This window comes from Suricata suricatta, chromosome 2 (genome assembly GCF_006229205.1).
Source record: "Suricata suricatta isolate VVHF042 chromosome 2, meerkat_22Aug2017_6uvM2_HiC, whole genome shotgun sequence".
In the NCBI taxonomy this organism is placed as follows: Eukaryota; Metazoa; Chordata; class Mammalia; order Carnivora; family Herpestidae; genus Suricata; species Suricata suricatta.
The window spans coordinates 141,836,104-141,863,654 of NC_043701.1; the positions used below are offsets into that span (position 1 = coordinate 141,836,104).

General features: G+C 40.3%; 1 protein-coding gene across 1 annotated transcript in view; it reads left to right on the forward strand.

The window, feature by feature from the left end:
- NRG3 (neuregulin 3) overlaps nt 1–27,551 on the forward strand; it is a 1,058,459-nt gene that overhangs the window by 239,580 nt on the left and 791,328 nt on the right. The gene's annotated exons all lie outside the window — the stretch shown is intronic.

Sequence of the window (27,551 nt, forward strand, 5' to 3'; positions counted from 1 at the left end):
GTTCCATACAGTCGTATGCTGTGATGCCTACATGAAGGTTGATGAAATGATAAGCCAGACTCCTTTTTCTCACCTCAGGCTGTTCTTGTTCCTCATGCATGTTACCTGCAGTATATTTTTCTGAAACACAAATCACTACTTTGATTTGCTGATATTTACCAAGATTCTGAGGCAGCGAGTGAGTTTCAGAGGATTTGGTTGAATAGTAGCATAGAGAACATAAGGCATCCAGAAGTCGCAACAGCAAATCCTTTCATGTGCCAGGCAGTGTGCTAAGTGCTTTCCAAATATCATCTCATTAGGTCCTCACAACAATCCAGTGGAGGGAAGAGCTGCATTACATCTCTAAGGAAAGAGATGTTAATGAAATTGTCCAAAGTCATGGAACTGTTTAGTGATCAGTCTGGGTTCTGTGCTCCTAACCAAAGGCACTGTGCCCGCCTGCTGCCGCTGATGGATGTCATGCTGAACATGACCGCACAGTCACAGAGATGGCAAACAGGCTGTTGGGACTTTCAGCAACATTAATACTGTTCAGTTGAGCTGTATGACACTGGTAATATTTGACTATTTTTTTTTATATCAAAAGAAATGGCAAGTTCGGTTAGGAAAAACAGAAATACTAGAATATGACAAAGATTGGAGGAGACTGAGGAGACATGCTGTCTTGGGTTGAATTCTGGAACAGAAAAAGGATGGAGTGAAAGTACTGGCAATATGTGAATAAGGTCTGTAGGTTAGTGAGCAGTATTGTACCAGTGTAAGTCATTTGGGTTTACTGATTGTACCATGGAAAATGTTAACTTTAGGTGAAGTAGGGCGAAGAGTATGTGAACATTGTGTGTAGTATATTTTCAACTTTTCTGTAAATCTAGAATTATCTAAAGTGGAATTTAACTTAAAGAATCTTTTAATTAAAATTTTTAAAATTAAAAATGGTTTTACCCAGTTCAAACCTAGTATATTCATATAGATCTTTGATATGTACAGATTCCTTCTTTTTAAAAATTTAATATATTTAAATCCAAGTTAGTTAACATACAGTGTAGTGTTGGTTTCAGGAGTAGAACCTGGTGATTCATCCCAACAAGTGCCCTCCTGAATGCCCATCACCCATTTAGCTGCCTCCCCCACCCCATCAACCTTCATTCAGTTCTCTGAATTTAAAAGTCTATTATGGTTTTCCCTCCTCTCTGATGTTTTCTTATTTTTCCTTCCTTTCTGCTATGTTCATCTGTTTTGTCTCTTCAATTCCACATATGAAATTCCATACATTAAATCATGTAATATTTGACTTTCTCTGACTTATTTATTTCACTTAGTCTGATACATTCTGGTGCTGTCTACATTGTTGTAAATGGCAAGATTTCATTTTTCTTAATTGCTGAGTAATATTCCATTATTTCCATTTTACATATATATACATACACACATACGCATGTACATATATATATATACACACCCCCCATATATATGTATGTACATATGTATGCTTATATGTACACACACATACATATATATACACACACGTACATATCACATCATCTTTATACACTCATCAGTCAGTGGACATTTGAGCTCTTTTCATAGTTTGGCTATTGTTGATAGCACTGCTATAAACATTGAGGTGCATGTGTCCCTTTGAATCAGCATTTTTGTATCCTTTGGATAAATACCTAGTAATACAAATTGCTGAGTCATAGGTAGTTTATTTTTAATTTTTTGAGGAACCTCTGGACTGTCTTCCAGAGTGATTACACTAGTTTGCATTCCCACCACCAGTACAAAAGGGTTCTCTATCTATGAATGCATGCCAACATTTGTTTTTTCCTGAATTGTTAATTTTAGCCATTCTGACAGGTGTGAGATGGTATCTCATTGTGGTTTTGATTTGCATATATCTGATGATGAGTGATGTTGAACATCTTTTCATGTGTTTGTTAGTCATCTGGATGTCTTTAGAAAAGTGTCCATTCATATCTGCTGCCCATTGTTTCACTGGATTATTTGTTTTCTGAGTGTTGAGTGTGATAAGTTCTTTATAGATTTTGAAGAGTAGCTCTTTATCCAATATGTTATTTGCAAATATCTTTTCCTAGTCTGTGGGTTGCACTCTAGTTTTCTTGATTGTTTCCTTCACTATGCAGAACTTTTTTTTATCACGATAAGGTCCCAGTAATTCATTTTTACTTTTATTTTCCTTGCCTTTGGAGACATAGCTAGTAAGAAGTTGCTGTGGCTGGGGTCAGAGTACTTGGGACCACCCAAATACATAAGTCAATTAATAATGAACATGAAGAAACTCATTGATTATAATACTATTATAGAAGGAGACTCTAATATAATACCCCACTTAAAGCAATGGACAGACCATCTAGGCAGAAAATCACCAAGGAAGCAATGACTTTGAATGGAACACTGGACTAGATGGACTTAAAGAGTATACTTAGAACATTTGATTCTAAAGCAGCAGAATACACATTCTTCTTGAGTGCACATGGAACATTTCCCAGAATAGATCACATACTGAGTCACAAATTAGCCTTCAACAAGTACAAAAAGATTGAGATCATTTCATGCATATTTTCAGACCACAACACTATAAACTTGAGATCAACCACAAGAAAACAATGGGAAAACTCTCAAATACATGAAGGTTAAAGAACATCCTACTAAAGAATGAATGGGTTAACCTATAAATTAAAGAAAAATAAAAAAAATCGAAGTAAATGAAAATACAAAACTCCTTCTTAAAAAATCCTAGAAACATTACTGTTTTTCCTCTCTGTTCTCCAGAAGCACTTTGGATTTACCTCTTCTCTAGCACCTGTCATACTGGACATATTTATTTGTTATAGTTCAGTTTCTCTAACAATATTGTGATTTTTTTCAAGGTAGAGGCTGTGTCCAGTTCTTTCTTCAAATATATATGTTTTTTAGTGTTTATTTTTGAGAGAGAGAGAGAGAGACTGTGAGTGGGGAAGGGGCAGAGAGGGAGGAAGACAGAGAATCTGAAGCAAGCTCCAGGTTCTGAGCTGTGAGCACAGAGGCTGATGTGGGACTCAAACTGACGAACTGTGAGATCATGACCTGAGCTGAAGTCAGACAGGTAGCCAACTGAACCAGCCAGGTGGCCCCGTGTCCAGTTCTTTCTTGTACTACCAGCACCATCAGACACAGAGGTGACTGATGATTATTTTAAAAGAACACACTTGTTGTTATGACTAATATTGATAAAAAAAAGTGATACTACTTTTAAGATATATTCTATGTAGTTCATCCAGCTCTCCCCTTGCTAGGCTGTCTCCCCAAGTGAAAGAGAGAACATAGACATTCTAGAAGCATTATAGTTAGAGCTAGAACATGGGGAAGATGACCCTATCTTCTGTATATGAAGATGGCAGTAGTGACGAGATGTTTTATCCATGGTTAGCAAATGAAGAATTTCAGCATCAGTTCATTGATACTGAATCTCATGGTTCTCTTTAAGGTCTGCATGAGCACTCGGGTTTGCTGAGCAGGTCCAAGTGTGCTTGTGGAACTGACTGATACCTTGGCCCCAGGACCTTGCCTTCACCAGCTGCTCTCACAGGAAGAGAAACCTACAGACTTAAGAGGAAGGATGAGACCAATGTGCATGCTATTAGAGTTTTCTATATGGCTGGGGTCAAAGGTAGTGCTAAGTTAGGATGGGATATGGGCATATTGTCGAAGCTAAAAGAAGCCCCTGCCATGTTGGTTTCATGCTGCTTTTATGTTTCCTTTTTTTTTTTTTAAATGTAGTATCTTCATTGAGATTTAGATATGCCATGTAACTCACCCATTTAAAATGTACAGTTCACTGGCTTTTAGCATATTTACAGGTATATACTATCATTCCCACAGTCAACACTAGAACATTTGCATCACCCCCACAGAGACCCTGTTTGCTTTGGCTAGTACCATCCCCTCCCCCAGCCTTGTCCTCACTCCCCAGTTCTGGGCAACCAACCACTCATCTACTTTCTGTCTCTATAGATTTATCTGTTCTGGACAGATAATATAATGGGATCATATACCATATAGTTTTTTTGTGGTCTACTGTTTTCACTTAGCATAATGTTTTTTAAGTTTCTTCCTTTTTATGGCTCAAAATATTCCATTATAGGAATATACTCTATGATATTTATCCATTCATCAGTTAATGGACATTTTGCTTTCCCCCTCCCACCCTTTAGCTGATATAGATAATGCAGCTATAAACATTAGTGTACAAGTGTCTGTGTGGACAAATGTTTCCCTTCCTCTTAGATGTATACTTGGCCTTAGCTCAGTGATTTTTTTTACTTGCCCCATTAGGAAAGTATTTGAGAGAGAAGGAATAAAAGTCTCCAGCATGCTAAATGTGTCAAATAACTTTTAGTGCTTACTGCCTCTGTGAGCCTCAGTTTACGAGTGTCTTTTATAGAGAAGCTGTGCCTACACACAAAAAAAGAGAAGTTTTTAAATCCACGCCCATATACATACATGCTGGCTTAAGCATACTGCCCAAAGTGTCTCCTTCCAAGAAGGCTTCTGGAGAAGGAAGTACAAACCTTCTCATGATATTGAAACTGCCCAGGGTATTGGGTAACTCCTCTTTGGAAATCTGATAGAGGGGTATGAGCGATACTAGAAATATCAGCTATTTATAGCCTTATTTGTCCATCATTTGTAGCTGTTCCTAAACTTCATATTTCCCCTGGAAACTTTCCTTCCATGGAGAATCATCAGAATGTTGGCTGTGACTAGGAGGGTAAGCTCCTGAAGGGCCAAGCATAGGTCTTCCATCCTCTAGCAGAGCACCTTTGCATGATGTATGAATGTGTTTGCAAAACTGACATGACTTGACAGTTGAAAATAGCACCTTTTCAGAGAACATGTATTATCTTCCCAATTGCTCAGTTTCTTTTGGAAAAAGACAGACTATAGAACAATTCATTCATCCTTTACCCTTCCAATGCTCTTGCTTTTAATAGCAAAGGTAAGGGGCACCTGGGTGGCTCAGTTGGTTAAGTGTCTGACTTCAGCTCAGATCATGGTCTTAACACTTTGTGAATTCAAGCCCTGTGTTGAGCTCTTTGCTGACAGCTCAGAGCCTGGAGCCTGCATCAGATTCTGTGTCTCCCTCTCTCTCTGTCCCTTCACCACTCACTCTCTGTCTTTGTCTCTCAAAAATGAATAAAGAGGCTCCTGGATGGCTCAGTCAGTTAAGCATCCAACTTTAGTTCAGGTCATGATCTTGCAGTTCCTGAATTCAAGCCCTGCATCAGGCTCTGTGCTGACAGTTCAGACCCTGGAGCCTGCCTTGAATTCTGTCTCCCTCTCTTTGCCCCTCCCCCACTTGCACTTTGTCTGTCTCTGTCTCTCAAAAATAAAATAAACATCAAAAATTATGAAAAAAAATATTTAAAAATGAATAAACATTTTAAAAAAATGATAGCAAAGGTAAGTAAAGGCCCACTCATTTTAACACATCACTTGCCACCCATGTGAGAACCTGGAGACTGTGGATGTTCCTGTGACATTTTCTTTTGCATTTCTGTTTCTTGCTGACCCTTAGGGAGATCCACACACTCAACTGGCAAGATTGGGCTTATCCTTTATCCAAACATGCTTTCTCCCCATTTTACCAGAGCTCCCACATCTCTTCATGGACACTGTGCAAATGCAAGAAGTCTTCGAGGCCCCTCCAGATATAACCACAACTTCTTAGTAGTGTGACATTTTGATTGTGGAGCAGAATCAAATTATGTAATCAGATAAGGACACCAAACCTGATTGAGACCCAAATCAAAATGTCCAAGGAATCCAATAATTCTGAATTTGACCTTTCTGCTATTTTTAATGCGACTGATTTGAAAGGCATTCCGAGAGATGTCTGAGCCTTGCGGCAGCCTGTTTTCTGAATCCCGTTTGAGGGGAAGTTATTCTCTCCCTCGAGGTTGACCTGCACTGGCCATTCCAGGTCCGTTGGAACTGAGGCCTTTGATTTCCTCAGGGGGCTTGGTTGTTCATTTGGTGGAAGAGGATGAGCCTCGAGAAGCACAGCGCCAAGAGCACACAGGAGACAACCAAGCCCAGAGGGGAGTGGGAACATGTCTACTAGGTTTATGCTAGATTCAAGAGTGGCTACCATGTGTTCGCTCTCATTATACATGGAATTTTGTCCTGACGTTTCTTGGTGCCTCTAGCCTCGTGAACTCCAGGGATTGGATGAATGCTCAGTAAATGCTTTGACGGGCAGATGCACAGACGTGCTTAGGAGATTCTCTGCCACACACACGTGCGTGCTGACTCTGAGATAGACGGGGATCCTCATTATCCTGCTGCCTTGCTGAGAAAGTCTGTAAATTCCCCACAACTCCAACTCCAGGGAAACTCTGATTTTTGACAGAAGTCAATAGGGCGTTTTCCCACCTGGCACCTTTAGCAGGCTACAATTATGAACTCTTGTAAATCAAATTTGATGCAAGCAGACATTTTTATAATGCATCACCATTTAACCTCAACAAATTGGATTCTGTACAGCTATAAATGAAACAAAAATGACGATGCCATCCTCAAACTTGTCCTAAATCGTTGGGTGGAAGTGATTTTTTCCCTTATGCTTTTTGATATATAGTATCTTTAAGTTTGTTTGCCACAAGAAGAAACCCCTCCCTCAAAGAGGGAAAGAGAGCCCCCTTAATAGCCACGTTTAAAATTAAGGGCAACTGAAATATTAATTCTTAAACAGCGCTTTGGTTTTCTAAGTAGCTAACAAAGCACCATTTAGCTCTTAAACATCTTTTTTTAGACTTTACAGGAATAGGAAATGCTATGTATCAGCATTTAATTTAGAAACTATGAATGCTTTCAGATATGCCATGTTTTTACTTTGAGTGAGGGTTATTTCGGTGACATTTACTGTTTTTGGGCATAATTAAAGAATGAGGATCTCCTATAAGTGCATTTTCTGATATCCAAAGCTTTCCCATTTAAGAGCATATATTTTCAGTTTCAAATATTTCTGAGGTGAATCTTTGAAAAAATATAATTATATAATCATTGCCCATTGTAAACAAGTGTATGATATACATATAACTCTTCTTAATGACTCCTGACATGATCCACAAATGAATATTGGTGTCCTGGAAAGTCAGATTTAGAGAGATCTCCAGTTCACCTGCTCCTTACCCACCCAATTCACAGAAGAAGGAGCCAAGGACATTTTACTTCCTGTAAATTGCATAGTTACTCCAAACTCCTTGTTCTGAGCTTTCATTACTCTTCCCTTCCAGAAGCTCCGTGGTTTGGAGGTTTGCTCCCCTTATACAGACCCTGGACTGGCTCCTGCCCTGGCTTTCAGCTGCATTCTCCACAACCTCTAGCCCACCCCCTTTCCAGAATTCAGATTCAGACAGTTGTTGGCTGATCCAGATCCCAGCCCCCTGACTCCACACCCCCAGCTCTTACACACCCACCCCAATCTGGGGTTCCTGTCCCTTCTGTTTTAGTTTGGGGGTGGGGCATCACCACCTAGCATTATGTTTCATAGCTCACATTTACAGGTGATTTCCTCTTGGAAATTTCTCACTTCCTCCCCATAAATGATTATTCCTACATTGTACTCTCAGTGTTCTCCACCTTTTCTCCTCTCTTTTATTTCATAATTGAGCTTTAGCGTGTAAGTGTCCCTGTGTCTGCTCTGACTCCCCGCTTCAGCTCAGGATCACAGCCCCCTCTCCTCTGCTGTCCTGGGGGCTGGGTCTGCTGCCTAACAGCTCCCTATGAGGATGAGTTCATTGAGGGACAAAGAGCATACTCTTGTCTGTGCCACCACCTCTTTCTCCATCTGTCTCCGATGGGTTTCTTTTGTCATCTTATTTAATTCTTATCAAATTCATTTTATGTATTTAATTTTTGCCAAATCATTTATCTCCTGAATGATGAAGTGAAGCCTGGGAAGTCAGTTGTGTGTGTGTGTGTGTGTGTGTGTGTGTGTGTGTGTGTGTGTGTAGCAGGGGCAGGTCACCTATTGTACCCTCAAGACATCACCTTTTTCTGCCCACCAAGTAGGAGCTGCCAATGGGAGGCTCCTCTCTTCTTGTCTGGCAGGACCTGATGTGTGGCATTGTCCAGAGGGGCTCTTGTCGAAACTCAGGAAGCACTGAAGTCAGAGCCAGGAGCTTGCAGGGGCCACTGCACCTTGTGAAGGTTTGTAGCTCCTGGAAGTCCCTGAGCTACTGAATTTTAGCTCTTGGGTCTGCATGTCTGTACCATGTATGGGTGTTATTTTCTTCTTCCACTGCCACCCTGAAGCCACACAGCCTGTGTTCATATTTCAGCTCCATTACTTGATCACTCAGTCTTTCAATTCCCCCCTGATGCCTCAGTTGTCAAGATGGGGTTGTAAAGATGAAACGAATTGGTGCATATAAGTGTAGAGGAGAGAGCCAGTAGCATCAACAGACTGATGCACACGCTCTATTACTGTTGATAGGGTGACTGCCAAACTCCAAATCCTCGCCTCCTGACTCACTGCCCCTCTGTCGGGATTTGCTCTGTCTACTTTCCCAGTAGCTGTAAAACCAGATCAGCCCAGTTGTTTGTAATAAATATAAGGCCAAAATTATTAGGCTTTTAGGAAGGACTTCTTTTCCAAAAAACTAAAAAAACCCAACCCCATATGAGCTCTTTGGTGTGCATGTATTTTTAGGCTGTGCCTGAGGCATGCAGGGGGCTTCTTTTTTCTTCTCTGATTCATGCGTTTGTTAAGAATAGTCAAAGTTGCCAGAAAAGTGATTTTTGGATAAGTAAGAGAGGTGAGATCGTGTTAAATTAGGAATCAGAGTCAAGAAAAGATGAAAAGCTTTATTTAGAATGGGGTTTGGACTGAAAATGACTGGTGGATCTTTTTTCTTTTTAAATACTGTGAGAAATGCAGCCACAGGTTTGAAATGAAACTATTTAAACATTTATTTTAGCCCCAGTTGAGAAAAGGAGAGAGCCAGCCTCTTCCCAGACCTGAGCATTTATCTTTAGGATGCAAAAAGAAAAGTGAGAGACTGTATGACCTTGTTTTCCCTGAATCTTCTCTCTCGCTTTCTTTCTCCTTTTTGCCTTTTTGATGGGGAAGGGTGGGGTCATGTGTTTTTTTTTTAATGCTGAAAATAGAATAAAAAGATTTTTCTCTTTGCAGTAGTCAAGGAAGGTTAAAAAAACAGGGTGTCATAGCCTATGAAAATGCGTTAAAGAATACAAACAGTTGAGTGACTTTTAATGAGCTTTTTCTCCACATTTATGGAGTCCCATAGACAAATCACATCTGGACCCACAGTTGTGCTGTGGTGTGTCCTTAAATAAGCCACTTTTTCTGGTAGACCACACTTGCAGACTCGGCTTGGACATTAGGCAAAGTTCTCAACTTTTTCTTTGCTGAATGTCAAATTGTGAGTTTGTGTTTTAACATTTATCTCCATCTATTTGTCTATCTGTCCATTCATCCATCCATTCATCCTCCATCTATCCATCTATCTATCCATCCGCATAACCAGATTTTTTTTATGGGTCTTAACACAAAGTTACACATAGCCTATAAAAAGGATGGAAGGTTTCATTTACCTTGCTCATTTAATCTACACAACAGTCAATGCTAGATAGGCATCATTATCCTCATGCTACAGGTAACGAAACTGAGTCTCAAAGAATACAAAATAATTTTCCAGTTTTACAGCCAGAAGGTGGTGAAGTGGGGACGTGGAGCTGGGCCTTTCTGGCCCTGCAGAATTAGTTTCTTTGACTCCTTATTTAAAGCCACTATATAAACTTTGCCTAAATTTGTAAGATTGTTGCCAAATAATAACTGCCCCCCAAAACCAACTATTTGCAAGTTTCCAACTTAGCACATTGATCTACTGGTACCATGCTGTGCTGTGATAGGGCATTTTCAAGATTTCAGGTGGCATTTTTGAAAGCATGAGCCCTCTCTTCCTTCTTTATGTGGGTCTTGAATAGAAGTGATGTAGTTGCAAATTGAGGGTAATAGAGGAGGAATCTTGTGCTATTTGTCAAGAACCTGCCTCTGCTGTACTCACCTTGAATCACAAAGGTTGTATTATAAGTAAACAAGACATAATTGTTTCCTAAAATAAACAAGTAACCTTAATGTCACTGGAAGTATTTAAAAATTTTTTTTGTTTAAAAATTGTTTATTTTGAGAGAGGGAGAGAGTGAGTGAGCAGGGGAGGGGCAGAGGGAGAGATAGAATCCCAAGCAGGCTCCATGCTGTCAGTACATAGCCCAATGTGGGGCTCCATCTCATGGACCATGAGATCATGATCTGAACTGAAATCAAAAGTCAGATGCTCAACCAACTGAGCCACCCAGGTGCCCCTGGAAATACTATTTTAAAGAAAGATTATGATAGTTCTTTTGGACAATTCAGGGAAATGACTTTTTGCCTGAAATTAATTAGTTGTTCAAGTAGCAGAGATATATATGAAACTGAGTCTCAAAGAATACGAAATAATTTGTATTCTCCTTCATAGAAAGTCCAAACTGTTTCTTCTCCAGTAGGTGACCCAGTGAAAATCCTATATATAGACTCAGATCCTCTCCGACCACATAGGCACTGATGGAAAAGAATGGCTCATCGTCATAATGATGGGAAACCAATGAAAATGGTTGTTTTCTCTGAATTTGCTCTAGATTTCTGAATTTCTTTTAAAAATGTTATAGGCTACCTAAACTCAAGAGTAAAATGGGGGCACCTATGAATTTGTGAGTTTGAGCCCCTGCCTTGGGCTCTGTGCTGACAGTGCAAAGCCTACTTGGGATTCTCTCTCTGTCCTTCTCTCTGCACCTTCCCTGCTCCCTCACTCTCCCCCCTGCCCCCTCTCTCTTTTTCTCAAAATAAATAAATAAACATTAAAAAATCAATAGGATCTTTAGTCTACATTTTTTTAAAGTTAAGAGCTCTTTTTTTATATAGTTTATTACCAAGTTGGTTTCTATATAATACCCAGTGCTCTTCCCCACAAGTGCCCCTCTCTATGACCATCAGCCCCCTTTCCCTTTCCCCCTCCCTCTTCAGCCCTCAGTTTGTGCTCAGCCTTCAAGTCTCTCATGATTTGCCTCACTCCCTCTCCCCAACTCTTTTCCCCCTTTTTCCCATTCCCATGGTCTCCTATTAGGTTTGTCCTGTTAGACTTATGAGTGCGAACATATGGTATCTGTCCTTCTCTGCCTGACTTATTTCGCTTAGCATGATTCCCTCTAGGTCCATCCATTTTGCTACAAATGGCCAGATTTCATGCTTCCTCATTGCCATGTAGTATTCCATTGTATATATATACCACATCTTCTTTATCCATTCATCGGGTGATGGACATTTAGGCTCTTTCCATGATTTGACTATTGTAGAAAGTGCTGCTATGAACATTGGGGTACATGTGCTCCTGTGCATCAGTACTTCTGTATCCTTTGGGTAGATCCCCAGCAGTGCTATTGCTGGGTCATATGGTTCTATTGATTTTTTTTGAGGAACCTCCACACTGTTTTCCAGAGCGACTGCACCAGTTTACATTCTCACCAACAGTGTAGGAGGGTGCCCATCTCTCCACACCCTCGCCAGCATCTATAGTCTCTTGATTTGTTCTTTATAGCCACTCTGACCAGTGTGAGGTGGTATCTCAATGTGGTTTTAATTTGTATTTCCCTCATGCTAAGTGATGCTGAGCATCGTTTCATGTGCCTGTTGGCCATCTGGATGTCCTCTTTGGAGAAGTGTCTGTTCAGGTCTTCTGCCCATTTCTTCACTGGATTATTCATTTTTTGGTATGGAGTTTGGTGAGTTCCTTGTAGATAAGAGCTCTTTTTTTAAAGTAAGTTCAGGGATATCACATGCATCATGAAAACCTGGCATCCATATGAGAACCCTGAAGTTGTATGTGGTAAGCAATGCACAATGCCTTCTCCACTTCTGTTTTCCTCCTCACTCAGAGAATTATGTAAGTCAGGTCAGATATTAAATTTGCCTTTATACATTTATGTTTAAAGAAGGCATTAAGGGATATTTCAGATGTGCTAACTAGAAATAACACCTTTAGCAGCCCAAATGGAATTAATCCTTTTGTGCGAGCAAAGTACACAGAAGCAGAGGGAGAAGTCCAGCTGCTCATACAGATGTATGGAGGTTTGATTGGCATTTGTATGTACTGATATTAAGTGCCATGGACTCTGCTGCTAAGAGCTATCAACATGCTTCCCATTGCCCTTCTCCTGCCCCACAGGGAGGCTCATTCCTGTCTGCCTGCATTCCTGCACATGCCTCCTAACTCATGCCTCCACCTCGTTCTTCTTCCTCATCCTTTCTCACTGCATAATGGGCACTGCCAGCTTAATCTACCTGGCTGTGATGTGTTATGGATCAAAATCTGTGCAGAAGCACTTATGGCATCCCCACTTCCCTATAGGAGCACTTACCTCCACCATTCGTTTCTCTGGAAGCTTGCCCATTAAACTTGCCAGTGCCCCACGTTCATTGAACTTGACCCCGCTGTCCTTTGTCCTGCCAGTAAAGCCTAGATTCCACTACCATACTTCGGTCCTTCTTCTTGTCCCTCACTTGTTCCCCATGACAGCAATAATTATCTGTTGGCATCTGTCTCACATTCCCCAACATCATGGATTTTGTCACTGGAGGTGCATTGGAGCAGGAAGGGCATGGGGTTTTGCAGTTAGACAGAGGCGCACATATTGGTTCTGCGACTGTCCTGATGAGTACATCACTGAACTGCTTAGCATTTGGCTTTCTTGAGTTCTAAACTTGGGGGAAGTGTTTCCCTCAGGGAAAAGATTCAGGGACATACTCTATGTGAAGTGCTTTCCGCAGAGTCAGCAGGGATGAGGTGTCGGTTCCTATTCACTTCCCAGTACACACCACCTTTCCTCATTGCATTTATATGTCCTCTCGTATTACCATAAAACTGTGTGTTGTGTTATATGGACTTTATATTACAGGTTATAGTCCCTTGGGGCTTTGTGCTGATTTTATCTGGCCATTGCATAAACTCCTTTGGCAGGAATATGAAATATGTGTTTCACTTCCCTGGATCCCCTACAAGGCCATTGTGTAATAAACACTTAAAAATGTTTATTGGATAGAATTGATCATGGAGGCAGCAGAGCATGGTGGACAAAGTCTTGGACCCTAGAAACAAGCTGCCTGGATTTCTATTCCTGACCTCTTGCCAACTGCATGACCTTGAGTACGTTATGTGCTTCAGTCTCCTCATCTGCAAAATGAAGCTGATAGCATTGCCTCTTGAGCTGTTGTGAAAATTAAACTAACACATGTAAAGTATTGAGAAAAATGCCTGATGTGGAGAGAGTGCTCTATTATCACTCTTATGTTTAATAATAAACATGTTTATTACACCGCGCTTCTCCCACAGGTAAGGCATCGATTTTCTTCATGGCAGTCAGAAATAGCCATCTTTTAGGCCAATTAAGTGGAGATTTTTTCCCCCTTTGGCATTTGGAGTTTGCTTCCGGCACAGTATTTGCTTTACTTGCTTTTGCTTGTGGCAGAGATGTGTGAGTTAGCACAACTCAGGGGCCAGTTTGTTAGTGTTTTGGCTCATTAGTTTCCCTTCTCAGACCCTTGTTCAAACTTGGCCTTTGTGCAGCCTGATGCTTACTTTGTTTCCGTTATTTTCTCTTTCTCTCAGTAACGAGGCTTGAGTTTCTTACCTTTTCCTCACTTACCTAGGCTTCTCAGGTGACACCGCACAAGTGCAATTTCATCCAATGGCTTGCTTTTCCAGCCAATTATATGATTATTATTCCTAGACACTGTCCTCCCTGAGCACCTGCCACCTTTTGGATCCTGGCATGTTGACCTGGGTGAGATAGGAGGAAATCTGGCAGTCTCCTGCACGTAGGGTTGCTTTACAAAAAGGCAGTCTGCTGTGAGTGTCATTGTCCTTACCTTCCGTTAGTTCTTTCGACCCTCTCATTAAGCCACTGAGATACAAACACTTATTTCTGGCTCCAAAATGAACTTCTTTCCACTATGCTGTGTCTGCTGCCACTATGAATTCTCTCTTTCTGTCTCTTGAATTTATATTCCAAATCCACTTTGTGTTACCAGCTAAGATTTCTCTAGAATAGATTAGGTCCTAGGCCGATCTTGACCTTGAGGGTGAAGAAACGCCCAAGAACCCAGTGGAAAACGGGGGCAAAGGGGGTCATATGGAACTGGGTTAAAATCTGGGCCCCACAGTTGTTTACCTTGGGTGTTAATGAGCTTCTGTCTCCTCCTCTATGGAGTTACTTTAGGACTGAGTAAGCAACACACACAGAACACCTAATATGGTACCTTTTACGTATACACAGGACTCCATGATAAAAAGGTATATTATTAGAAGTATTTGGAGGTAATTATAATACTTGGAATGCTAACCATATAAACATCAACTTTTGCTTCCTTTCCTTGAACTCCAGAGACACTCATTTCACCTGCAAAAGTGACTGCCTTGCTCCTGCTGCTCAGTTTTGTTGAATTGCTTCACTGTTCCGGGTCTAGGTAGCAAGTGCCACCTGGGAATTCCTCACATTCAGGTTGAGAATTTCTGCCTTTCTTTAGCTTACCTTACTTCCCACATGAGCACCTGTTTGTTGTTCAGTAAACCAGAACTAACCCTTCACATCAGACTGGTTACCCTGCTGCTGAGGGGTACCAGCACCCTCTGCCTATACTACCTCTGTGTTCCTTATGTTGGTCCTCAAAGGATCTTCCTTGAAAAGGTAGGAGAACCTGACACTAGGATTTAAGGGTTCAATTTATTCAACATTCTGTTCTTTTATCTGCTAGTCCTGTTGGTTTTTAAGCATAAATCTACCAAGTGTAGGCCCTAGGATTTGAAAATAATAGCCCTTAACCTTGGCTGTATACTGAAATCATCTGTGAGACTTAGAAAGTAGAGGTGCCTGAATCCTACTTGCAGAGCTCCTGATTTACATGGTGTCATATTTGGTTTTATAGACCAGGAAGCATCAGTCAGCCTTACTTTTTTTTTTTTCTTCTTGTTTTCATCTCTAGAACTATATGCATTCACAAGGTAAACCAATTTTAACATCTGGTATTCAGAACCATCCACCTATCCCAGCACTTTGGTTTTGCATATAAATTAGGTATCAAGGAAAGACTTTCCCTAGGCCCTCAATTGAACAATTTAGAGACTGTTCAGTATCCACCCAAACATTGCTTCCTTTATCTCAGGGACCTGTTTTAGAAAATAGTCTGGACAAGACAGAATTCCAGAGAGTTGCATTTTGAATTGAGGACCCTCCTTAGGAGGTCTGGAATCTACTGTCTTGATCAAGAGACTTAAACTCTTAGGGCTTCTGCATCGATATCTGCAAGATGGGAATAAAAAAAGGTGTTATGATGATTAACTTAATTAATTGAGATGAGATATAACTTGTGGAAATCCACATGTAATCTTTGCCTGGCATGTATAATGTATAGTTCCAACCCTAATTAGTATGGATAGAAATGTTTAGCCATTTTGGATGTCAAAGAAATGCTTTCTAAGGCAAAAAAAAAAAAAAAAAGAGAGAGCGATGTGGTCTAATCTATTGCTTACTTTCGGTCTTGTGCCACTCATCACAGACCATTTACTTGACACAGCAAAACATCGTATCATCCAATAATGGTCCGATTTTCAGCTTCTCAATAGACCAATCATCTTCCCCATTTGACAGATACATTTTACTCAGAAATGACATGAAAATGCAATATTTTTCTTGTCATGTTGAACTATGCCATGCTTACGGACTCCCTCATACTCAGTATTCATTACCCTTTTACTTGATCTTACCCTTTTGCTGTCAAATGGGCTTTATTTATTTAATAATCTGACAAAGATGAAAGAAATATTATCATGGGCTTATGAGACAATTGAAATGTCCTTTACTGCCATCATTTTCATTTAGATGACAGAGGCTTCTTCCTAGCGGTCTAGTTAAGCAACATCTACATGTTTGGTGTGTGTGAGCGCGCGCGTGTACGTTTGCGCATGCGCAGTGCCCTTCAGAATTAGTTTTCTAAGGTAGACGTTATCTACAGCTCTGAGATGAAATGATCTTCACCAAACTGCTGTAGATTGTATTCCGACAAGATTATTTTAAGTCAACAATCTGCAAACCTGAAATAACATCTACTCTAATTTTAAGTAGATCTAATTTAACTAACACAAATCATAGCTTTACATTTAACATTACTTATATATTCTGCTAAAGTTCTTTCAAAAAAAAAACTATAATCCTTCTTGTCTGTCAGGATATAATATGAAGATGCTGTCAGGCAGCTTCTCCCTCAACAACCCAGTGTATCTAGATACATAGCCTATAAAAATTACCTTTACTGCATCCATGCCTGCCCCTGCGTTTTTCTCTTTAACCCTTTTTTTAAATAAAGAAAGAGTGCTTTTCCCATATGTAGATTCTTTCTTTTTTCTTTCTTTTATCCCACTAAATTCTAGATCCTTTTTTCCCCCTTACCTTCCCAGAATTATCATTGCCAGTGGCACCTGGATCTTTGTTTTGTTTTGCTTTTTAAATTATTTTTAAATTATTTTTCTTTTTTTATATAATTTATTGTCTATTTAGCTAATGTACAGTGTATACAATGTGCTCTTGGTTTTGGGGGTAGATCCCTGTGATTCATCACGTAAACACAACACCCAGTGCTTATCCCAACAAGTGCCCTCTTCAGTGCCCATCACCCCCCCACGCCCTACCGCCCATCAACCCTCAGTTTATTCTGTGTATTTAAGAGTCTGTTATGGTTTGCCTTCCTCTCTGTTTGAAAGTATTTTTCCCCCTATTCTATCTTCCCCCATGGTCTTCTGTTAAGTTTCTCAACTACTACATATGAGTGAAAACATATATCTATCTTTCTCTGACTAAAATTTCACTTTGCATAATACACTCCAGTCCCATCTATGTTGTTGCAAATGACAGGATTTCATTCTTTGTCATTGCCAAGTAGTATTCTATTGTGTATATAAACCATATCTTCTTTATCCAAAAAATTAAAAATGGAACTACCTTATGACTCAGCAATAGTGCTACTGGGAATTATCCCAGGGATACAGGAGTGGTGATTGATAGGGGCACATGTACCCCAGTGTTTACAGCAGTACTTTCAACAATAGTCAAATTATGGAAAGAGCCCAAATGTCCATCAGCTGATGAATGGATAAAGAAGATGTGGCACTTGGACCTTTGAACTCTCCCTCTCATCTTGCCTTGTCTAACCAGTTCAAAAAAATAAGTAAAACCCATCATAGACCCCATATTCTTCTCTAGTTGCCTAGCCTTTTCTCTGAATTTCTAGATTAAAAATTTTTTGTACAGTATGAGTGAAAGTCTCCTATAAGGGATTATTAAAATGTTCTAATGGCATTCATCCCTGTCCTTCCATCATGTCATACTTTAAACTTTTTATTTCAAATAATTTTGCATTTGCAGAAGATTTGCAAATATAATATAGGACATCTTGGATTTCTGTACACCCTTGTGTACCCATCATATATAACCCTGGTCCACTTGTCAGCAGTCCTCTTAAAACGTTGTAGTCCTACTAACTAAACTATACATTTTATTTGGATTTCACTAGTTTTTGTACCAATGTCCTCATGCTGTTTCAGGATCTAATCTAGATTACTATGTTGCATTTTGTAGGCTTTTTAATCCTCCTTTTATTTGCTGTCACATCAGATCTTAACCAAAAGATCAGTCTTCCTTCTGGAAACAGTTCCTTCCCTTGTGACACCTTCCTGGTTTTCCTCCTATCTCTGGAAGTTTCTTGCTAATTTCCTGTGCTGGTTTCTCCTCTAATATTTTTGTTTTATTATTTAAAAAATTATTTTTTTTATTTTTGAGAGAGCACGAGCAGGGGCAGGTCAGAGAGACAGGGAGGTACAGAATCTGAAGCAGGCTCCAGGATCTGAGCTGTCAGCACAGAGCCTGACGTGGAGCTCAAACCCACAAACGGTGAGATGATGACCTGAGCTGGACGCTTAACCGACTGAGCCACTCAGGTGCCCCTCTCCTCTAATATGTAAAGACTGGGATTGTTTAGAGCTTGATCCTTCCTCTTCCTCCACATTTTTATTCCCATCACTTAGTTAGTTAGTTACATAGCTCCAAGTACCACTGATACGTTCATAACTCCAGATGTATATTTTGGTCTAGATCTCTTGTATAAGCTCTAGATCTGTATATCCATCCCTGTCATTCATATTATTGAACTCATCTAGGTATGTCTGGAATCGGACTTTTCTATTCCCTCCCTAATTGTTTCTGTTCCATTGTCTTGTAAACACTTACGTGCAAGTGTGGTACTCATTCTTCTCCCTTGACAAAATAAGGTATACATACTTATACATTCTGAATATTGTCAAGACACACATTTCTTTATCTTCATTGCCGCGAATTTAGGTCATATAATCGCCAGGTCTCTCTGGACTTCAAGCAGGCTTTGTATCCCCTGTGGAAGAAAATAATTGTTCTCTTTGTTTAGAAATGACTTAGGATCACAAGATTACTTTTCTCAAAAGGACTGTAGGGAGAAAGACAGTATGAAAAATCTTAATTATAGTTGCCATAAAATTTATTTTCCCAGCAAGGACACCTGAGTAGAAGGGGGTGTTGTTAATAATTGTTCCAAGACTATAGCCATAATTCATGTTGATCCCAGGCAAACTGGGGTGCTGCTCACTCAGTCATAGTAATTTTTCACTATAAAGAGAATTTATGCCACTAACGAAGATGTAGACTTCCATAATTAAGGTATTGAATTAAAGGTTGGGAATGTTGTCATATACATTGCTACTCAAGAAAATGAAATTGGGACACCTGGTTGGCTCAGTTGGTTCAGTGTCCGACTTCAGCTCAGGTCATGATCTCACAGGTCATGGGTTCAAGCCCCACATTGGGCTCTGTGCTGACAGCTCAGAGCCTGGAGCCTGCTTTTGATTCTGTATGTCCCTCTCTCTCTGCCCATCCCCTGCTCATGATCAGTCTCTCTGTCTCTCAAAAATAAATAAATGTTAAAAACAATAAAGAAAAGAAAATGAAATTAATTTTTAACTGTATTTTACTGTTACAGTTTTAACACATACATAGTATCCCTATAATACACAAATAGTAAGTAAATGTAATGTTTTTCCACAGACATGTAGAACAAGCTTGCCATGACTGTAGCTTTGAGTTTAAAGGTTCTATTTCATAGAATCTGCAAAATAAAACACAGAACAAGCTGGGGAGTTAGAAACCCAGCTTCCATAGGAGATCTTCTGTTCCATAGCCATCACAACCAGAAACTTGAGTTTATGATGACAAGACACAGAGAATACACAGAGTATTAATTTAAATGAATGCTGTGTCTAGTCTGACTAATGCTCTTTTTTTTCCTTTGCCCCTTTATGACAATTGGCATGCAATGTTCTTTGAAGTCAGAAAGACTGAAGAATAAATCTATTTTGGCTGCCTCTTTGAATGGACATTTCAATCCCTCTGCACCTTCATGTTTCTTCTATTTAAAGGAAGGGATGACATTTGTCCTGTTCACTTGGTGGGATGAGAGGAATATTTAATGGTATATGTGTGAGTTCATTGCCAGTCTTAGGTGTTCCTATATGTGTTGTGGTACCGTCGGGGTAGGAAAGATCTTATTTTGCTTATTCATGCCAGCCTATGCTAGAGTCCGCAGTTGGCCATGCAGGGAAGAATCCTGATCATACATTGAAGCAGAGATAAGGCCTTGCTTCCACCTTCCTCTGAAACAGTGTTGCCAAAAGTCTGAGTGAACTTTCAGGCCTTGCCTTATTACTGGTGTGGTGGGAAAGGGCTTTGCAGTTTCTGTTCAAACCCTCAGCAAAAACGAGCCTTTTCTGGAGTATGCACACCCATCCCTAAACCTTGGAAGAGGTTGACGGGCCATGTGGCTTCAGCTGCACACAGAGGGTGGCCTTAGATCCTGGACGGGCAGCTGCCCTGCTCTCTCTGTTCAAAGAAATGCAGAAGGTCAGAAAGCCACTGAGCTAGGATTGGAAAGTGGATGGGAATAGACTTTGAATACTTGAACCCCTTAGTAGAAATCATTCCCTTCAAAAAGCACACTTTGTTTTCCTTATTGCTTTGTTTGTTGGCTTCTCTGTCTTGAAGAAAATGTATCATTTTTAGTGTGGCAAAATAGGCAGAACTGGGACTTATGTTCCGAAACATACAGAGCTGCTTTCCTGTACTCTGCTGAAACCCTCAGCCTTTTATTCTCCGGAAAGATTTGTAACCTCCATCTCTCCGACCTGTACTCCTTCCACATATACAGTCTCTGCTCTAAGACTCTCATGTATGGCCAGGGATGTGCTATCAAGACTCAGAGAACACTTTGGACATAAGGAATTGGGGAACATTTTTGTAAATTTGCACCGCAGATCTGGGTGGAAATGGTGACTGGCACTCTTTTCCTCCTCTTTGGTTGACACCAGAACGTGTTGCAAAAATAAACCTTCCTGAGAGTCTGAGCCTGCCCCAGGGTGGATGCCCCAGCTGGCACTCTTCGCACGGCTGCCAATTACTACAGTTCAGAAAACAAGACTATCCCGAGGCACAGCCAGGCATCCTCACCCTGCTCAGTGACTTCCTCCTCCCCTGGTTGGTTCCGCGCTTGGAGGCTGAACTCCAGAGGCGAGATACAGGGCAGACGCTCCGTCCCCTGCATCGGCAGCAGCTCAGTGCTCCATTCTCACATCGCAGGGTGGTTGAACTGGATAAAACCTCACGAGTCAGTTCAACTATTGGAAATTTATAGATGGGGAAATCAAAACCCGCAAATGGAAAGTGCGTTGGCTAAGGTCATGGTGTTAATTAGCAAGAGAGTTGGACTTGTGTTCAAGTTTATTCACGAGTCAGTGACCTTCCTTGTACCGGAACGGGATATGTGGTTCCAGACAGTCATCCTTATTAATAATGCGCCCTCCCCTGAGCACGTGTGCATAATGGCATTGCGTGTATTTCCCTTATTGATCATTATTAATATTTTATTGCGATTTCATTTTTTAAGAACTCTATCATAAGTGGCTATGCATGTCTTAGAGATCTCACCTTAAAAATGTGTTGTGTAAAATTCGATTAATGGTTTGACTGTGGAGGAAATACTTTTCAGTAGTTGTCAGACAATGGCACTTGAATTCCTTGTATTAAAACGCACTTTCTGTATCCCTTCCTGGTCACTGCCTCCTAGATAACACAGAAAACCATTCCTGGGCTAGATTATGATAAGGAAATGCCTTTTGCGTTTGCTGTGGAATGAGCGAAGGATTTAGCTCTTCAATTATACATTGAGCAAATTTGTAGAGATATTAAATATCCTTTACCTTGACATTCTGATGCCCATCATTTGATCACCTTTGAGTCATGAATTGTTGATTAAAAATACCTGATATGCCTCTGACTCAAAATGTACTAGAAACATTTTTTAGGAACTTCCTTAAATTCCCAATTTCCACACTGCATTTCTACAAGGGATCTGAAAAAAACAGATTAGCCTGTCCACCTAGAGTTTACAATTAAGGACTGGAAAAAGTCAGCCCGTAACAAGTATGTCTGTGATAAAAGCACCATGCATATGCTGTCATCTTAATTTGCTTGAGATATTCTCTAAAAATTCTACATAATATTCGCAATGCACAGTATTCTTGCAAAGCCAGACACAGCATTGTCAGAGGGTTTATTCCATCTGCCGTTTCCAGTGGTATTTCTGATTATTTGTCATATGTATGGTTAAAGTTAATCTTGGAGCTCCCTTCATCCCGGTTCCCAAGCTCAACTATAGATTTTGAATTTCAATCCTTGTGATATCATTCATTACATATCAAGCTGTGCAGAAGAAAGGGGGCAGCAGATAAGACTTGAGGTTTCCATTCAGGATGGGGCTTTTGGGACCCATGGCCTGCTCTGAGGCTTTATGTTGTGAGAAGACAAAAATGTGATATTTGAATTCACGCTTAGCACCTCATACCAGAGTATTAACCAAACACAGGAAATGTAACTACCTTCCACTCTGGATCCTTTTACCTGATTTTAAACACAAATGCAACTCCACCTAGCACATTGCCTATATGTGAGCAAATATGATGAATAAAAAAGGTTTGTGCAGGAGTTGGTGAAGTCCTGAAGCTGCTTTTGGATCCAAAATGACTGTTTGGTGGCCTGTCTGATCAATTATTTAGACACATTAATAAACAGTTCAGGTTATTGCTCCTTAGAACTAATTGATCTGAGAAAAATGGCCATTAGTGAGGTGGAAATAACAGAGTTCATGTCCTGTTTTAGGATCCTTTGTGCCAAATTAACAACTTAGGTCATGGGATCCAGAAGCTTGGGAAGCAGCAAGCATAGATGATGCGCTCGCATGGTACCACGGGCTGTGCTGAGTCCTGTCGACGTGGGCGTGCAAAGTCACAGATCACAGACTGACTAGTGAGGGTTCATGACTCTACCTCACTCATCGACCAGAAACCAACATTCCTTCCCCATGTTTTCTCCATCTAATTCAGAACGATCCCTGTTCTTAACTTAAATAACTACATGAAATGTAGACTCCTAACATTTTCTCTCACTTAAAAATGGATAAAGAGGTAAAAACAGAAAATAATAATCAACTTTCTGTCTTCGTGCCTTAAAAGTCAGTTTTCACTGGCCTCTGTAGCCGACGATACACCATTTTCTATATTGTCTCACAAACAAAAGTTAAGTATCTAGAATTTTCCTTTATCCAGGTAATTTTTTTTTCAGTTAAACAAAAGTGTGCGTGGGGTGTCATTGTTTTCTTTGCTTGTTCCCAACCTTTACCCATTTGAAAACATTTTTTTTTCAAGGAAGAAAACTTAAAAAAAATGTAGAATGTCCAAAGATGTAGGGCACATTCAATATGAAAGAAATAATTATTCAACAATGGAAACATCCAGTAACCATGCTGCCTTATTATACAGGTCCACTTAGAAGGAGATATTCCTTCATACTAAAGCAGGCTAGACCATCGGCATCAGCCTCCCTGGCCCCAGTCCCACTCCTCCTGGAGACATGCTGGAGACAGCACAGGGCTCTGTTATGGATCTGATGCAAATGCAACTGAGCTCTGTATCTGGAAAACCCAAGGTGAAGTAGAAATCTATTTCCTGGTAACTCTTGGTGTTTTCTGCTTAGGAAGCAGCAGTGCTATGTTGCAGATGTTGCTTCTAATTAGCACGCTTCTGAAATATGGTTTCTCATAGAGCAAGTTGGTCATTCTCTGCATAACTGCAGTTTCAGCAGTACCTTTTTGTTTCTGGTTATTAATTTGCATTTAAGATGCATCAAAGTCATTAATTTACTGAACCAACATGGAAAATGTAGAGCAGTTAAGTTTATAAATGACACCATCAGGCTTCAATATATTTGTGCTTAATGACATTATATCACATGAAGGATTCCAATTCCCTTGTACTTGATGTAACTGGTGACATTAGAATGCTAGGACTGTGGTAGTATTTGTTGCTTTAATTGTGCTGAACTGACTGGATACAAGTAGCTTATTAATAAAGCTTACTGTTACACCCTCATTGCCCTGGCTGTAAACTGTATTACTGTTATGATTTTTGCTTTTGGAGGCATCAAGCTTTCTCAATATTATGACAGTTGCACTACTGTTGAAGCCTTTAGGGAGAGAATAACTATGCTAATAACATCTTAAAATCACATTCTGGATGGAACTAACCCAAAGCCAAAGTGAGTAGTACATCTCACACACACGTGCGCGTGCACACACACACACACACACACACACACACACACACACAAAGATGTATACGTTTTTCCTCCTGAAGATTCCATTGATCAGAAGATAGGGTGAGGTGTCTGGGTGGCTCACTTGGTTGAGTGTCCAACTTAGGCTCAGGTCCTGATCTCACAGTTTGTGGGTTTGAGCCCCGCTTGGGTCTCTGTGCTCAGAGCTCAGAGCCTGGAACCTGCTTCCGATTCTGTGTGTCCCTTTTTGTCTGCCCCTTCCCTGCTTATGATCTGTCTCTGTCTCTCAAAAATAAGTAAATGTTAAAAAATTTAAAAAAAAGAAGATAGGGAAAACACTGTACTCATAATTACCCGAAAAAGAAATTCACAACTTGCCTCATCTTTAGCTGAAAATCTTTCACAGCAGAAGGTAAAGCACACATAAGGCAGTGCGCGAACTATGAGAACAATATTTTAAATATTTATGTGTAGATGGGTTACCAGATTTGTGAGTTAACCCTCTGAATAGTTTCCACATTCAGCAAGATTTTAACTACCATCTTTGTGTTTCACTAAAATTTTAAGTTTTTTTCTCCAAATGTGACTCAGTACCGATGTCAAGAGCTGCATGCACTATTTTTCTGCCAAGACTAGGAGAATAGTTGAATGCCTTTGGATAAGCTAATAAGAAACATGCTCATCAGGCTAACAGATTGGTGCTTGTGGAGGAATTGATCAAAGTATTTCTAATGTATGTTTTAATTTTTAAAGGTCAATTCTCTGTTGCTTCCATTTAGATTCAAACTCCCTAGTTAACTATCTATATTCCTCCATTCACTCATTATTTTATTTACTGACCACTCATTTCAGTTTCTATAGAAATTCTCATTCTTTATCTGGTTTTAAACTCATCTTATACTTTCCATAGGTACTAAAGAACTCTCTAAGCATTTCCAGGGCAGAAGTTCCATTTGACACTGGCTTCTCAATCAATAAGGATATGCACGAAGCACAGCGCATTAAGGAGTTTACACTTTAAACTATCAATCTGTTGAAATTTGGACAAATTCACTGATCCAATTTTGACAGTGGCGTTATATTTATTAATTCATTTTATTAAGCTGCTCTTCAAAAATTAAGGCACAGGAATAATTTATGACTTCTAATCTCAGCAGGAATAAAACTGTGCCAATCTGTCTCTTGGCACCAGAATTCATACCAGATTCCATCAAATGGGCATCATTTTCTACTGATAATATCTCTATAAGAGTAGTTAAAAAAAAAACTTAAAATATACAACACTAGATAGTGTGTTAGCCTTCCTTAGGTTTATTTTCATTGTACATAAATGGATGTATATATACCATCAACAGATAAGTAGATGTATATGTACACACACACACACACACACACACATACACACCTGCCTTTCCAAGTAAAGAGTGAAAACAATTGTCTTGAAAAGTGATATTTACTAAAAGGATGCATGGAGAGCAAAAACAGATTGAGCTTTCTGTCAGTAGACATAATTACTATTATAGTATTATATAATTGCATAATGGAATTTGTGTGTTTATAATTCACATACTTCTTCTGTATTCTTTCAGTGTTTCAGGGAACTAATTTCTACAGGTTTCCCTTATTGTAAGTGTGCTTTTTACAGGACTCATTGGAACTCAACACTTCCCAGGCATTTGAGGCATCCTTTCATGCTGGGTTGAAGGACCAGCTTCCTTTCTGTGACCTGTGGACTGCAGATCAGGAGGGGTGGTAGAGGTGTTCTCAGGGTCTCCTGCCGCATGGGGCCAATTTACCTTGCCTTTTTGTACCTGCACACTGTGGACTTGGGTTTGATGGAGAGAAGGCTGAAATGCCCAAGATTTCAATATCACCCCAAAACCAGAAACCGCCAGGGAGACCGAGGCACGCATGTAAAAGCAAAGGGCAGTTTTATTACGGCTTAGGCTCGTCGGGCCTAAGTTCGGTCTCACAGCCTTCACCAACACAGTGGCTCCGTGCTGAGAGCCCCGAGCAAGGGCTGAGCAGGGTTTTTATGGGGTTTGGGAAGGGGGAGTTACAGGAAATTGTGACATAGGTACAGTGACCCAATCATAATGGTACAACAGTATTGGCAGCAGCTCTAACCATACACATTGTTTAGAGCATTCGTTACTTTTGGCGGGACCCAATTACAACATTTAGGGTATCTTTGAAATTAACCAATTACAGAGCGAATTCAGGGTCTTGTTCGGTGACTATCGGGTTAACTTTAACATTAGGTCACAGGGTCCTATCTAAAGTTCCCATCTGCAGGTCTCACCCTTAGGAATGTGGGGAGAGGTACCTGGGCTTTCCTGATTGGATACCGCAAAGTGGTCTCTTTTGCCCTGGGTAATGTGTAACCGCCTAATGGTTCTGGAGAGACTGACTTTAGGCCTTCTAGCTTAGAGGGGAAACTTAAAGCCTGTCATGGCGTCTGTTTGGTTCAGACTCATGTTCTTACAAAGGCTAAAGGAAAGTATCACTTGGCAAACATCTTGGTGGTCACACCCTTTCCCTTGAAAACCCTCAGCACAAGGCTTTATGTTTTGACGCTGCAATGGTGAATCAACAGGTCTGTCTACTACAGAACTCTTGATTCCTGTGACACAGTTATATTATATTGACCACCCAGGCATGCCCTGACATTAAACACATGCACATGCGCACACACACAGGAATTCTGGGTTTTTTATAACTTGTACAATTTTGCCAAATTATCATGAATAGTAGAATTCCCTCCAGTCACTTTTATTGTAAATAGGTCCTGTTGAAATACAAAAAGAGAATTAGCTGAACAACTCATTTTTTTATAGGAAATATTTATTCCTTAAAATATACCCCTAGCCAGACATGGCCAGACACCCTTACTTAGTAGTGGATCCGGTGTTACACTGATGCATGTTATCAGTCCCTTTTCTTCCCTACCAGAGAGCATGCCTTCTGTGTGAGATTTCCCAACTGCTGATGCTTTCTTAGCATTCATTCACCTAAGCAGAGTTCCTCATGCTCTAGACTGCTTAGAAGCAAGCAAACAAATAAACAAACAAACCCGAAGAGCATATTTAAAAAGCAAACTGTCAGACTCCAGGGATATACACTCTGAATCAGTTGTTGTAGGATAAAGCCAAGAATCTGCATTTTATCAAGTTTTTTCCTCATAGTTTTCTATTTAAGACTTTTAAAAATTTATTTTTGAGACAGAAAGCATGAGTGGGGGAGAATCAGAGAGAAGGGGGACAGAGGATACAAAGCTGGTTTCTGGAGACCTGACAGTAGCAAGCCCAATGATGGGCTCGAACTCATGAACTGTGAGATCATGCGTTGAGCCGAAGTTGCTCGCTCAACTGACTAAGCCACAGCGGTGTCCCCTTTTCTGGTAGTTTTTACCTAGGTCATCCAGGGATGTCTTGTTGAGGGATACTAAAAAAATGTGGCTGCAGGATCCCCAAAAATTGTGCTTGTGAGATGAAGTAGTTGTGAATGCTGAGAATTAGATGATCCTTTTGTATACAGCAGTACTCAGTTTGCTGACTAATGTCTGCCCCTGAAGGGAAGCAGGCAAACAAACAGAAACACTAGGAGGAGAACTGGTTGAAATAGCAGGTAGTCAGCTGGGATCCTGGCTGGCCTCGTAAGGGAGGGAGACGAGATCCTGAGGAACCGTG